At 34.9% G+C, this 14,844-nt stretch overlaps 1 pseudogene; it reads right to left on the reverse strand.

Moving 5' to 3' along the window:
• Positions 1–11,764: 11,764 nt before the first annotated feature.
• On the reverse strand, positions 11,765–14,236 carry LOC112631746 (annotated as a pseudogene).
• Between the last annotated feature and the right edge of the window lie 608 nt (positions 14,237–14,844).

The raw sequence follows: 14,844 nt of genomic DNA on the forward strand, positions 1-14,844 counted from the left end.
CTATTAACTTTACCTCCCTCCTCACTGATGGCTTTTTAATTGTTTGTCTCTTTCATATACTCATGCCTTCAACGTGGATAGTCTCAGGGTTCAACACTCAGCCCTCTTGCTTCGTAATTCTTTCTGTTCTTACTGTTACAATCCCATCCACAGATATCGTCAATGTAATCTCTATTCAAATAACAGCAAAATCTATATCTTTAGTATTTATAACTTATAAAACCAAATGAAATGCACATTGGATAGTTCTTAATAACATTTTATAATTCAATATTTAATACAAATATTAAAATTACTGTAAATGACTTCAAAGACCGTGTATGAAATTGTGATCTTTCCCTCAAAACCTATCATCCCATGTTCTCTATATAAGGCAATGCTACTATCATCTATCTATTCACTCAAGCAAAACATTACGAGAACAACATCACTCCTCTTTTAGCCCTCTATTGAATAGAATAGCAATCTTCAATTTGTCTGTTTCCATAATGACTTACAAAATGCAAATAGTCTCATTCTCTTATTCCTGCTCCTACTTCTGATAATTCCTATTTAACTCCTGGCTTATTGCAATAGAGTTTTTTCCCCCTTCTTTCCTCTTTCTAAATGTATAGTGTCTGTTCAAAGTTGTCTTTCTTCTAAAAATAACATAAATTTGGAAGTTATATTACTCTGCTTAAAAATTGTTAGTAATGGTTCTCCACTACCCATAGAATAATATGTCAAATACTTCAGTCATTTTGCAGTCAGAGTGAAGTTTTTATTCCAATGACTTTTCCTATAATTCCTATGGCAAATCACAGGCTGTAGTCACTCAGGCATGCACACTGGTCCTCCAGAATTTTAAACATAATCAGGTATAAAATGGGAGTAGATTACCTCTTACTGTTAGAATTCTGATGATCCATAGTTCATGACTTAGAATACATACTTCAATTGTTTTGAAGTCTTATTCTAATAGACTTCAGACTACTTTTAGTGATTTATGCTTAGATATTGCTCAAATAGTCATTTTTGGAAATAATGAAGGGGATTAGAGAAACTTTACCAAATACCCATGGACAGGGAAAAGGGGGATGGGAGAGGATTTAAAAGGCAATATAATAGTATTTTTTTTAAAAGTGGAACATTTGCTATGTGGGCAACCTGTTAAAAATGAATCATTTTATCAAATAAAAATATCTTTGTGAAAACATAATCACATTTATTTCTAAAACTCTTATTCCACTTATCAGCATTTCTTTAAGAATCACATTTCCTTTCAGTAATCATCACTACAAGCTTATGTTTTTCAATACTTATTCCTGAACTTTTCAAATACTCTCATACCAGGTTACAAGACCTTCTAAATAAACCACTAGGATTTAATTTCAATTTAAGCCTCAATGATGATGACAACAACATTTTTATAAAACTCTGAGGCATTGAACTCTGCTTCTGATATTGCTGCTCTTAAATTTTACTGAGCTAGTTTCACTTCTAGTGTCTAAGGAGAGAGCTAGGCACTTTTAGATGCTACATTAACATTTTAAGGCTACCTTACTTGATAGCACCATAATGAACTAAAAGCATTTACTGAGCTTATAGACAACTTAGTCTATTCCCTCAGTATAGGATCCTTCCCATGAAAACCTGCTGCAACTGGTTTTATAACCAACAATGGCATCTTACTAATTCCAATTCTAATTACTACAGTTCATGCTGTAAACTGAAAAGTAGACTACAATATACATAATACATGTCCTTTATCACCAATAAACATTAAAAATAACTATCTCACAGTTCTTATTCATTTAGATACATGCTACATACTAGATTTATTGCATTCCAGATCATTCTGATTATTTCCAGAACTCTTCTCTGAGACATAGTAGAAACAACTCTAGTATTTGTTTGAGAAGGTGAAAAGAGATTGCTGCTGTTACTTTTTATTCTGCCATAAATGTATTACCTAATGACTAAATAGAAATTTATAAATCAAAGTGATGTTTTTGCATGCTAAGAAATTTGCTGATAGCCCTATGAACATTCCTTCTGTTATGAGTCACTTTTCCCTTGCTGTATTCAAAATTCTCTCTTTGTTTTTGACTTTTGACAATTTGATTAGAATATATTTCAATGTAATCTTTGGGTTGCTGTGTTTAGGTTCTTTGAGCTTCATGAAGCTAGATATCCATACTCCTTCCAATATTTGGAAAGTTTATAGCCACTAATTCTTTCTGTTCTTTTCTCTCTTCTCTTGGGACTTCCATAACATATACTTGTTTGTTTGATGGCTTCTCAGAGGTCTCAAATGCTTTCTTCACTCTTTTTCATTATACTTTCTTTCAGTTTCTTTAATTGGCTGATTTCAAATGACCTATCTTCAAGTTTGCTTACTTTTTCTTCTGCATAATTGAGTTTGCTGTTGAAGCTCTCTATTGAATTTTTAGTCCTATCCTGGCATTCTTCAGTTCCAGGATTTTAGTTTGGTTCATTTTTATGGTTTCTATTTTTAATTATACTTCTCATTTTGTTCATGAATTGTTTTTCTGATTTTGCTTAGCTGTCTATGTTCTCCTACATCTCATTGAGCTTCTTTAAGATGAGTATTTTATATTTTTTATCAACTCATAGATATCCATTCTTTTGGGGTTGGTTATTGGAGCTTTATTAGTTTCCTTTAGTGTTGTTATATTTGCTTGATTCCCCATGATTTGAATATCCTTCCATTTGTATCTATGTATTTGAAAGAGCAGACATCTCTTCCAGTCTCTATATATAAACAGGTAAAGACACTCAGTCCCCCCAGACAACAGGAATTTCTCTGGAATTGCAGTCAAGTGATGTTGGAGCTGGGTCACATGGTTGCTTGTGGGTTCACGATATGTCTTCAGTTACCAGAGGTTTGGCAAGTGTGGATCCTGCCTCATATCTGAACATGATGGGACTGCCTCCAGTATTCTGGTCAATAGTAGTGGCACTGGGACAAGGGTCCACTTCAGGATACTCAAACTGTGGGACTGTTACCAGCTGTAAAGGCAAATATAGCTCCCACCATGTCCTGGGGGGGCTTCTGCCGGGTCTCTCTGCAGACCGTTGGAAGGACAGAACTATCACTGGACCATTGCTGACGTGGGTTGAGGGAACCAATGACAAGGCTGCATCAAGATCTGCAATCAGAATGAGGTTGGTGAGGCTGGCACCCAAGGCAAAGGCAGGGATGTCTTTTCCCAGGTTCCTGAGTGCATGGTGGAAATGAAAGGACAAAAGCCAAAGGAGACTGTAGCCAAATCCATAGGGAGATAGGCTGTTTCTGGGTCTGTAGCTGTGACTACATGTAGTGAGTGTGCCACCTGCATGGGAGCCTGCCTTCTCAAAATAGCCCTCCTTGGTCGTGGCTCCACCTGGGTTTCACTGCCCCCTGCACAGAACCCAAATTTCCCACAAAGGCACTTTTCTCTCCGGATGGCTGACAAATTGTTGTGGGGGATATAAGTGAGGTCTTCTTATTCACCATCTTGCTGACATCACTATTCATACTTTTGTTTAATAGTCAATGTTAGATGTCACAATGTAAATTACATCCTAGATAGATCCCACAGTGTTACTGAATATATATATGTGTATGTGTATATATATGTGTGTATGTATATAAATATGTGTGTATATATGTGTGTGTGTGTGTGTGTGTGTGTGTATTTTGAAAATGCTTAGCTCTTCATTTACCATAAGTTAAAGTGTTCTTTCCTATTGCTCTTCCCCACATTTTTTGTGGGTAAAGCCAGACACTATTTAAAAATTTGAGATAGAAACTAAAAACCAATCTGGTTTTTAACTGTGTGCCAAGAGAAAATAATAGAAAGTGGAATTTTTCCCAATCCAATATGTTGATAGACTACCCCCAAAATGGCTATGGCAGGTCGAGTGGGTGCCAGGCAAATAGTACAGTAAACAAACATCCTCTAGTGTCACAGTGTATGAAAATATCTCAAATTTTTTAAAGACTAGTAGTAAACTTATTTAAGATAATCTCATGTCTATTTCTATACTAGAAGAATGACACCCTAATGATTTGAATTTTAGATTCTGTCACAGGACAGCAGAGATATCATTCACCACTCTGGAATATTTTGTCAAATATTTTAATGAAATATCACAGCAGAGAATAAAGATACACTCATACCTTCTTAGTTTTTATGCTATAAGAGTTGTATGTTGAATAGTGGGGACAACTCGCTCCTTATAATGGAATTAAATATTTATTATGAGTTTACTACCTCCAACAATTTCAAAATAAAGAGTTTATTCTAAGGTCAATTTGCAAAATACACAAAATCTCTAAGAAACAGAAATCATCCAAGTTACTGAAACCTAGAAATGCACTGTTAATATCATCTTTGGTCTAGATGTAATTTAAATCAAATTATACACACACATACACATACACACACACATAAACTCATACGTATGCATATATATGTGTATATATATACACACACACACACCTTTCTCACTTGAAATTATGTTACAATGACATTTGAATATATACATAAAATACATTTTTAAAATTTAAGATTAATTTAACAATGTGAAAAAATAATATGTATATAACATAGGATGAATTTTCATTTTAATATTGACCCCAGGAATCCAAGATGGGTAGTAGCTAGTTTCATTTTCCTTTTTTAAATGGTGCTCTATTAAATGATTACACCACGATTTGGATATATATTCATGTGCTGACAGTCAGTTGCTTAGCAGTTTATGATAAAATTAAACATATATCTACCCCATGATCAATGAATTACACTTCAATACATTAATTTAAGAGAAATTAAAACATGTGTCCATAAAATAACTACATACGGATGTTGATAGCAGCTTCATTTATAACTGTATCAAAATTAATTACTGATTCCTGGGTGAAATTACCATTTTTAAAAAACAAAATTTTCATTTAGATCCCACTTATAAGTGAGAAGATGCAGTATTTGGTTTTCTGTTCCTGCGTTAGTTTGCTAAGGATAATGGCCTCCAGCTCCATCCATGTCCCTGCAAAGGACATGATCTTATTTATTTTTTGTGGCTGCATAATATTCTATGATGTCTATGTACCACATTTTCTTCATCCAGTCTATCATTGATGGGTATTTAGGTTGATCCCATGTCTTCACTATTGTGCATAGGGCTGCAATGAACATACACAAGCATGTGTCTTTATAACAGAATGATTTATATTCCTTTGGGTATTTACCCAAGTAATGGGATTGGTGGGTTGAATGGTACTTCTGTCTTTAGGCCTCTGAGGAATTGATACACTGTTTTCCACAATGGTTGAATTAATTTACACTCCCACCAACAAAGTATAAGTGGTTTTTTTTGTTGTTGTTGTTCTTGATAACCTCGCCAGCATGTGTTATATTTTAACTTTTTAAATATAACTTTTTAATAATAGCCATTCTGATGGCTGTGTGATGGTATCTCATAGAAGGGAACAACAACACTGGGGCCTACTGGAGAGTGGAGGGTGGGAGGTGGGAGGTGGGAGAGGATCAGGAAAAATAATTAATTGGATACTAGACTTAATACCTGGGTGATGAAATAATCTATACAACAAACCCCCATGACACGTTTACCTTTGAAATAATCTATACAACAAACCCCCATGACACATGTTTACCTCTGCAACAAACCTGCAAATGTACCCATAAAGTCAAAATAAAAGTAAAACTAATTTAAAGAAAATAAAAAACAAAATTAAACAATGTATTATAAAATAATAATTTGCTGTATTTTATTTCAGAGCTTTCTGAATTCTCCTGAATCTTGACTTGAGATTTTACAAAGTAATATTGATCACCTTTGTTACAGTGTAGCACTTCCAATTTGTCTTAACACAATCTATCATACAATCGTACCAAACAAATTAATGGAGCTATAATATGGTTCTTTTATTGCTATGTTTAATAATGCTACAATACAGTCTCTTGTTCATAAATATTTTTCTATAGTTCTTAATTATTTTAAGATAAATCCATAAATGCAGAATTTATATGAAAAGATAAAGGGATGTTTTATTGAAAATACATTGGTAAATATTATCCAATTATTCTTGGAAAGTCTTCATCAAATTATTCCCAAACTAGTAGTGTATGTACATTATATATCTTCCACCCCAATAATATTCTGACTATTAAATAGACTTGTTAAACATTTCTACTTTCATCAACAAAGACAATCTATGGTTGAAACGTTAAATTCCTTTTTGTTAATAATGTTATTTAATATGTTATATAAATGGTAAATATATGTTCATGTGTTCCCTGTTCATACTCTTTGCATAGGTTTGCTTGGTTTTAACATTTCCAAGGGGAATCATAATAATATGTAAATACAGTATTTCTGTGAACTCCCTATTTTACACAGCTTTATGTTTTAAGATTTTTCTATACTGATTTAGTTGAGTGTCACCCATTTCTATTATAAATTATATATACACACACAGAGACTCTCTCTTTCACACACACATACACACACATATATGCACACACCCCAATATTGATTTATTAGTTCTATTATCAATGACATGTAGACGTATTCCAGTTTCTCCTATTTCAAATAATTCTACCACGAACTTTCAATTCCATATCTCTTATTGCTCATATACAAGAGTTTCTCATTAGATGGGCTTCTCATTTCACTCTCTTTTTAGGGTCTTTTTATGAAAAAATCTTTCATGTGGGTAAATTTTTAACAAACTTGTATTTGTAGTTTGAATTTTGTGTTTTGTTCAAGGATTTCTCCTGAGATTCCATTTCTGGTTAGGATGTGTGCTCATGCCATTATAACCTAGATTAACTAAAAATTATGTTTGTAAGGACACTGTAGAAATATGGTTATAAAGAAATCTAAACAAAACAACTTATAAAAAGGGGTGGAATTTTCAAGATCAGATCTATTTAAGTTCAAGATTTACTCCAAGGCTACACTAAGAAACACAGTGTGACATTGCTAAAATTGTAGATAAATAGAGCAACAGAACAAAAATATTAATAGATAAGTCACAAATAGACCATGGATATGGTCTTAGATTATTGCCAAAGGTACCACAATTTAATAAGTCAATGGAAGGACTTTTCCACAAAAAGTGCTGGAAAGCCTACACATATGTAGTTTTAAAAAATCTTTGAATCTTATTTTACTATCTACAAATATTAATTAGAAATGAATCATAGACCTAAATATGAAGGCTAAAACTATGAGGGTTTCTTAAGAAAATCCAGGATAATTTCTTTATGACCGTGCAAAGAGCAAATATTTTATGGGAAAGACTGAACACGCAATAAGCATAAAAGGAAAAATATTAAAATCTATTTCATCAAAATTAAAATGTTCTGCTTATCTATTGCCAGTATGATGAAAGTAAAAAGGCAAACAAAAGATTGGGGAAGGTATTTTTAATGCATCTACGTGCAGCAAAGGATTTGTGTCTAGACTATTTAAAGCTCTATTAACAAATCAACTGGAAAGAACAGATACATCAGTATGGCTGGACTAAAGAATTAAACCATCATTTCACAAAACTAGATATTCACATATTTAATATATAAAAATATTGCTGTTGTCATTAAAACGAGAATAAAAAATGACTACATACTCATCAGAATTTAAAGTAAAAAGAAAGAAAATGCCAAGTTTTGGCAAAGATGAGGTTTAATGGAAATTTCATACATGACTAGAATGTGAGTAAATGATACAGCCAGCTTTGATAACTCTTTAGCTGATTCTAATATCGTTAACCAAGCAATATATTAGCTACCAATATGAATCTCAGATATATGTCTAAAAAACTGAGTGTATGCATTTTAAGATGTATGTACACACATCTTTATTTAGAATTGCTACAAAATGAAGTTACCCAAATTTGTATGTAATAGACAATATAATAAAGACAAAATTTGAATATTCAAACAATTTTTTAAAAACTATATGGTATTAAAATAATGAACTACTGATATATATCATAACAATGATGAAACTACAAAATGTTAAGAGAACGCACATCAGTTAATATCATTCATAAATGAACAAGAAAGTATTTGTAACACATATAGCAGATAAAGAAAAATTCACCAGAATGAAATGATTGCTACAAATCAATGAGCAAAAAACAAAACAAATTAATTAGTAGAAAAATAAAGGACAAATACTTCATGAAGAGATATTTTATGAAGAAGAAATGCTATTAACCAGGATGCAACTTAGAATTAATTACTATGGCTATTAGAAAAAATATAAAATAAAACATTATACTATTTCACACCGATTTGGTTAGCAAAATTAAAATTTCTTTATGCAGTAAAGTTAAAGATATGTACATAATAAAAGCCAGCAATTTCACTTCTAGGTGTTATGGTAATGGCACTTTTCCAAATATGCAGACAGGGTACTTTTAAGGAGGCTCAGTTCACAGTTCACATATTTACAATGGCAAAATTTAAGTAACAGTTTATGTTTCAACTTTGAAAGGATAAATAAAATATAAAATTTGATATGAAGATAAAATTTATTTGCATTACAAAAAATAGAGTTCACTAACTAAATATAGATCTAAATCTATCTTAACAAAGACAGATTTGGAAAACAAAATACTCTATGAAAAAAATCAAGCTATAGAGTTATGACTAGACTATTATATTATTAATTTTAAAAGTATGTAAATTTTAAAAGCACATAAGGTTTTTGAGGTAATGTGGAGGGCATCATGCTTAAAATAGATGAAAGTTGAATTTCTACTTTACTTATATTTTCTCTTTCATAAGTAAAAAATGAGATAATTCCTATATAACTAAATTTAACTACTGTCAATTCTGAAAAGCAAGTACAAGGTTGTTTATTATATTGTTTTTATAGTTTTCTGCATTTACATTTTGTTCAAAATAAAAGAAAACCTTGTAATTTTATTAGAAGTACAGTACATTAATTTCCTAATTGCATTCAAATAAAGTTTAGTTTGCATAATATTGAACTTTCCAGACACTGACAACATGCCACTCTATGGGGGAATATGTAGACACCTGAATTGATTATAAAAACTGCTTATTCCCAAAGAAGTCAAGAGGAAATGGAAAAAGGAATGTAAATATGTGGCTCAAATAGAAAGACAGTATTACAACAAAATACATCAGTACACATATTAAGTATAAATGACCTAAATGGTCCACTTAAAGGGCTAACAATTTTGGATTGGATTGAAAACAGCAACAATGATATCATCAATAATCACTATATGTTTACGAGATATAAAATCAGAGAAAGATTGGAGTAAAGTAACAAAGATATAACTCGCAAATTCTAACTAAAATAGCTAAGCAGTAAATAAATACATAAAAAGCTGCTGTAGGGGTAAAATATTAGGCATAGCTGATTTCAAGGTGAGAAAAATTTCCTGAGAAAAAGAAGTAATAGTTTTTTTGATAAGGGATCAATCTACCAAGGAAATACCATCATAATACAGACCTTCAAAATATTGTTAGCATAGAACTTCTCTTCCAAATAAATGGGGGTAATCTGGGCCAGGTTTATCATTCCATTTGAAACACTGAACATATGAAAAATATAAAATACAATGTTTTTCAAGACACAAGACATCAAACAATGAAGAACAGAAATCTCTGAAAGATACAAATTACATAAGATCTATAATTTCCCTAGCTTGATGCCTTGAGAGAGTTTCCAGGCTATAGTACAAAGAAGAGCAATTTAGGCAGAACCCAACAGACACCATGAGGAGAGGAAATGAATCTGGAAACCCAGGTGTACTCCCATAATTAAAATAATGTCCCGCCAAAGAAGTTCCTGTCCTAATCCTTGGAACCTGTGAATATTTTACTGTACATGACTAAAGGAACTTTATAAATCTGATTAAAGTCAAGAACTTTGAGATGTGGAGATTACCTGGATTAGGTGGGTAAGCCCCATTTAATCCCATCAGTCCTTAAAAATGAAGAATCTTTTTCTTCTGGGGATCAAGAAGGAGAATGGGAGAGATGGGAGCATGAGAAGGTCATGATCTGCCATTACTGTGAAGATGGAAGAAGAGGGCCATGAAGCTGAGAATGTGGGCTGAAAAAGGCAAGGAAATTAGATTCCCCCAGAGTCTCCAGAAAGGAATGTAGCTCTGTTGGCATCGTGATTTTAGAGCAGTGAAACCCATGTTACATGTCTGACCCATGGAAATGTAAGATAATACATTGTGGTGTTTAAACTCATGTAAAATAATAAATCTTGTCATTATTTTTTATGTCAGCAGTAGAAAACTAATAGAGATACCAGCATAGCTAGGGTTTGCAGGGCAGGCTACTAAAACAGAAGACAGTTCCCAGAGAGACAATTGTGAAGAGTATTCAGCTGAGTATGGATCGTCGTATATATGTAAAGCAACGGCCCAAGTCAAGGGCAGAATTAAAGACAAAGATGTCCAGAGTTCACAAAGAACCAGACATAGTGTCTGTTCCCACCAGTCAGACAAAAATTTTATGATTCACAGGCCACTGGAAAGAATGTTTGAAGGTTTTTGCTTCAGTAGGTGAGTGTAATTAGACCTTCAATTAACATGACTGTGATACTATCTATAAAACAGTATAAGCAAAGACGAAAAAAAACAAACATTTCCAAGTGTCCTAACTACATATGAGAACAAAGACAAAGGGTAATTCTAGAAATACAATAATATCCAGCACCACATTTTAAAGTAACAAGGTAAAACTCATAATGACTGTTAGGCTACTATACAATTAAAATTTGCTGGCATTTGCAGAAGCTGGAAAACGTGACCAATAACAAAGAGATCAATCAATCAGAACTAACTCGTAACTAATATAGATGCTACACTTAGCAGACATTCAGGCATTAAGTAGTTAACAACCATATCATTGTGTTCAAAATTTCAGTAGGAACATGGGAGATATGAGAAAGACCACAGTCAAAAACGTCTATAGTTGAATGCTACAATTTCAGAGATGAAAAAATACACTGTATGGTATTAATGGTAGATTATATATTGAAGAAGAGAACATTAGTGAGCTTGTATACCTAGCAATATAAACTACCTGAAATAAAACAAAAAGAAAAGAAGGTAAGAAAAATGAAGAGCACATCAGTGAGCACTCTGTAGTTACAATGGGCTTTAACATCAGTGTAATTTAAGTTACTGAAAAAGAGGAGAGAGACAATAGAAAAAAAAATCATATTGAGGAAATAATGGCTTGGGCATTTTCAAATTTGGTGAGAACAGTAAACGTAAAGGTGGAAAACATTTAAAAAGTTTCATGCACTAGAAGCATGGAGAAAACTACACCAAGGTACGTCATAATCAAATTACTCAAAAACAATAATAAAATCTCAAGAGCAGTCAGAAAGATAACACTTATTATTTTTTGTCATAAGGATGACAGTATGTTTCTTACCAGAAACAAAATAAGTGAAAAGGTAATAGAATTATGTTGTTATGCTATTAATATTATTTACTTTATTAAGCAACATCATCTTGATTTTTCATACCTTTATTTTAGAACAACAAAAATACACAACATCCAATGCTGTTGTCAAAGCAGAGAGGGACTAGGGCTTGAGGCCCTTGTTTCTTGCATTAGACATAAGGACAGGAGGGAAAAACCACCAGACATCAGCAGAGGGAGCCAGGTGGGATGGGCCACTCAAGGCTGTGAAGGAAGCCATGGGGACGCTATACAGAGGGCACAAGGCTTCCAAGTATAAACTCCTAATCTACTTCCTTTATGTGAGACACATCCTCATCACACTCAAGAGGTGGGAACCTCATCAGGAATGGCAGCACTGGATTCCTCTGCTGCCACTTCGACTTCATTGAAACCTGGACCCAGCCTGATCTTGCAGTGGATGCCACTGGTGTGGGTCTGGGGACCCTTGAGAGAGAAACCAGAAGAGAGCAGTGTGGTTTCAAACAGCAGCACCATGAGGTCCTTGACAGCCTTGCTGTGCTTGTCTGTCTCAGCCTTCTAAAGCAGTGTCTCCACAATGGGGTGTTCGAGGTTGATCTCCAGGAGCTTTTTGTCCGTCATGTAGCCCACCATAGAGCTGTCCCGAAGTGCCTGGGCTTTCATGATCCACCCCATGTTGGCTGTCCAGCTGTAGGTGCTGGTCACAAAGTAGCAGTGTGAAGACACAAGCCTATTGGAGATAGCCACTTTGTAAATCTTCCTATCAAAGATTTATTTCATGAGCTTGCAGAGGTTCTCAAACTTCGCTTTGCTCTCCTCCAGTTTTTCTCCTCGTCATCCTCAGGTAGCTGCAGACTCTCCTTGGTAACTGAGACCAGGCTCTTCCTATTAAACTCCTTGAGCTGCTGCATGCAGTGGGCTTGGTCATGTGCACCTCCTCAAAGCCCTGCTTCCATCCTCGCTCCACAAAGCAGAGTTGGCAGCCTGCTCTCTGCTCTCATCAGTGATGTCATAGGTGGACCTCTGTGTCTCCTTCATGCGAGAGACACACTCTGATGGAAATTCCATCTAATCTCCAGACTGGAAGGCACAAAAATACAGCAGCTCAAACAGACATAGCTGGTTAGTGGAGTCCTCATGGGCTCTAAGCTTTAGGTTTTTAGAGAATGACTCACAGAATTTCTTCTAATTCTCCTTGTCTTCTGCCAGCACAGAGAAGAGCTCAAGATACTTTTTTCTTTTGTTCTTTTGTTTTGTTTTGTTTTGTTTTTGAAGTGGAGTCACTGTTGCCGAAAGCGGAGTGCAGTGGCATGATCTTGGCTCACTGCAACCTCCGCCTCCTGGGTTCAAGTGATTCTCCTGACTCAGCCTCCCAAGTAGCTGGGATTTCTGGCATGCACCACCATGCCTGGCTAATTTTTGTGTTTTTAGTTGAGATGGGGTTTCACCATGTTGACCTGGCTGTTCTCGATCTCCTGGCGTCAAGTGATCCACCCACCTTGGCCTGAGTTTACAGGAGTGAGCCACCATGCCTCACCTCAAGGCATTTCTTAACAATTTCTTAACAATGTTTTTGCAAATGACTTTCAAGATTTTTCTGTGCTGGAGCACTTCTTGGGAGATGTTCCAGGGCAGAGCTTCACAATCAATGACATTACACATCAAGTTGAGATACTTTGGTATCAACTCCTCACAGCTGTCCATGGTGAACTCACGATGGACACAGACTTTGATGTTGTTCTTTTTCTTCTTCTTATCAAAGAGGTCAAAGGGAGCTCCTGATAAGGGATGAACAGCAATGCCCTGGATTCCAACTGACCTTCTACAGAGAAGTGCTTGAATGACAAGTGGACTTCCTCGTCATTAGTGAGGCTTTTGTAGAATTCTCCGTACTCTTCCTGGCTGATGTCATCAGAGTTTCTGGTACAGATAGGCTTGGTCTCGTTTAGTTGTTCCTGATGGATATATTTCTCCTTGATCTTCATGGTTTTCTTTTTCTTATCCTTACTGCTGTCATCCTCCTCATCTGAACCCATATCTTCAATCTTGAGCTTTTCCTCATCATCTTTACCTTCCTCTTCTTTCTCTCCTTTCTCTTTCTCTGTCTCATTGTCACTGATTTTCTTCTTTCATTCATTCCTTCTCCAAATAAAGGGTGCTGGGATAACATATGAACTGGGATTGCTTCTTCACTACTTATTTGACCTGCCTCTGTTCTAAGTACTGTCTGGTCTTTTTTAAGGTGGAGGATCACTTTGGTACTCCAGCCAATGGGCTCACTATGATCAGCACGTACAATGAGGGAATGCCCCGCAGAAGACTGACTCCAAGGCAGGCTGTTCATCATTGCTGTGCTTTGAGATCACAACCACTTTCTCTGCCACCAGGTAGGCAGAATAAAAGCCAACACCAAATTGCCCAGTCATGGATATGAATACACCAGCCTGAAGAGCCTCCATAAACGCTTTAGTACCAGACTTGGCAATGGTTCCCAAATTATTTATTAAATCAGCCTTGGACGTACCAATGCTTGTGCCCAGCAAGTCAGGATGTGTTCCTGAGAGTTGGGGATGATGTCAATGTTTAGCTCTTTACCACTGTCGAACTTAGAAGGCTCTCATAGTAAATCTTGTTCAAGGCATCAGATGCATTAGAAATCTTTTCCAAAGGAAAATCTCTTTGTTGGAATAGAAGGCATTGATGATGAGAGACATGAGTTGGGCAATTCATGCCTGAAAAGTGCAAATCTCTACCTCCTCCTCTTCATCAGGCATCATAAAAGGAAAAGGATTATGAGTACTGGAGAGCAAGGGCACTGCATGCCCAAGACGCATGCAGCACCAAGGCTGCACGAGGATGACTACTGGAACAACATATTTAAAATACTGAGAGGAAAAAAACCCAGCACCTTAGAATGTTAAACTCAGCGAACATATCTTTAAAAAATAAAGGCAAAATGAACATTTATTTTAGATGCCAACCATGAAAGAATTCACCAGCAGACCCACATGAGAAAAAATGTTCAAAGTATGCCTTTAGACAGATAGGAAACGATGTAAGATGAAAGAAGAACATATGAGATAATGTTCTTATTTTAAGGCTCTTGGAAAGATAATAAGCCAATAATGATCGAATGTGAGGTTTATGACATATGTATAGGTAAATATACAATAATAGCATAAGATCAGGAGAGAAGAAAAAGAAGTATACAATTGTAATTTCCTATACTATACCAGAAGTGGTATAATATCTCTTGAAGGAATACTATAAGTCAAACATGAATACTAACAATCCTAAAGCATCACTAAAACCATAAGATAGAGCAAGTACTAATAAGTCACAAAGAAGATAAAATGGAATAATGAAGAGTATTGAATTACTT

Source organism: Theropithecus gelada, chromosome 9 (assembly GCF_003255815.1).
Source record: "Theropithecus gelada isolate Dixy chromosome 9, Tgel_1.0, whole genome shotgun sequence".
NCBI lineage: Eukaryota > Metazoa > Chordata > Mammalia > Primates > Cercopithecidae > Theropithecus > Theropithecus gelada.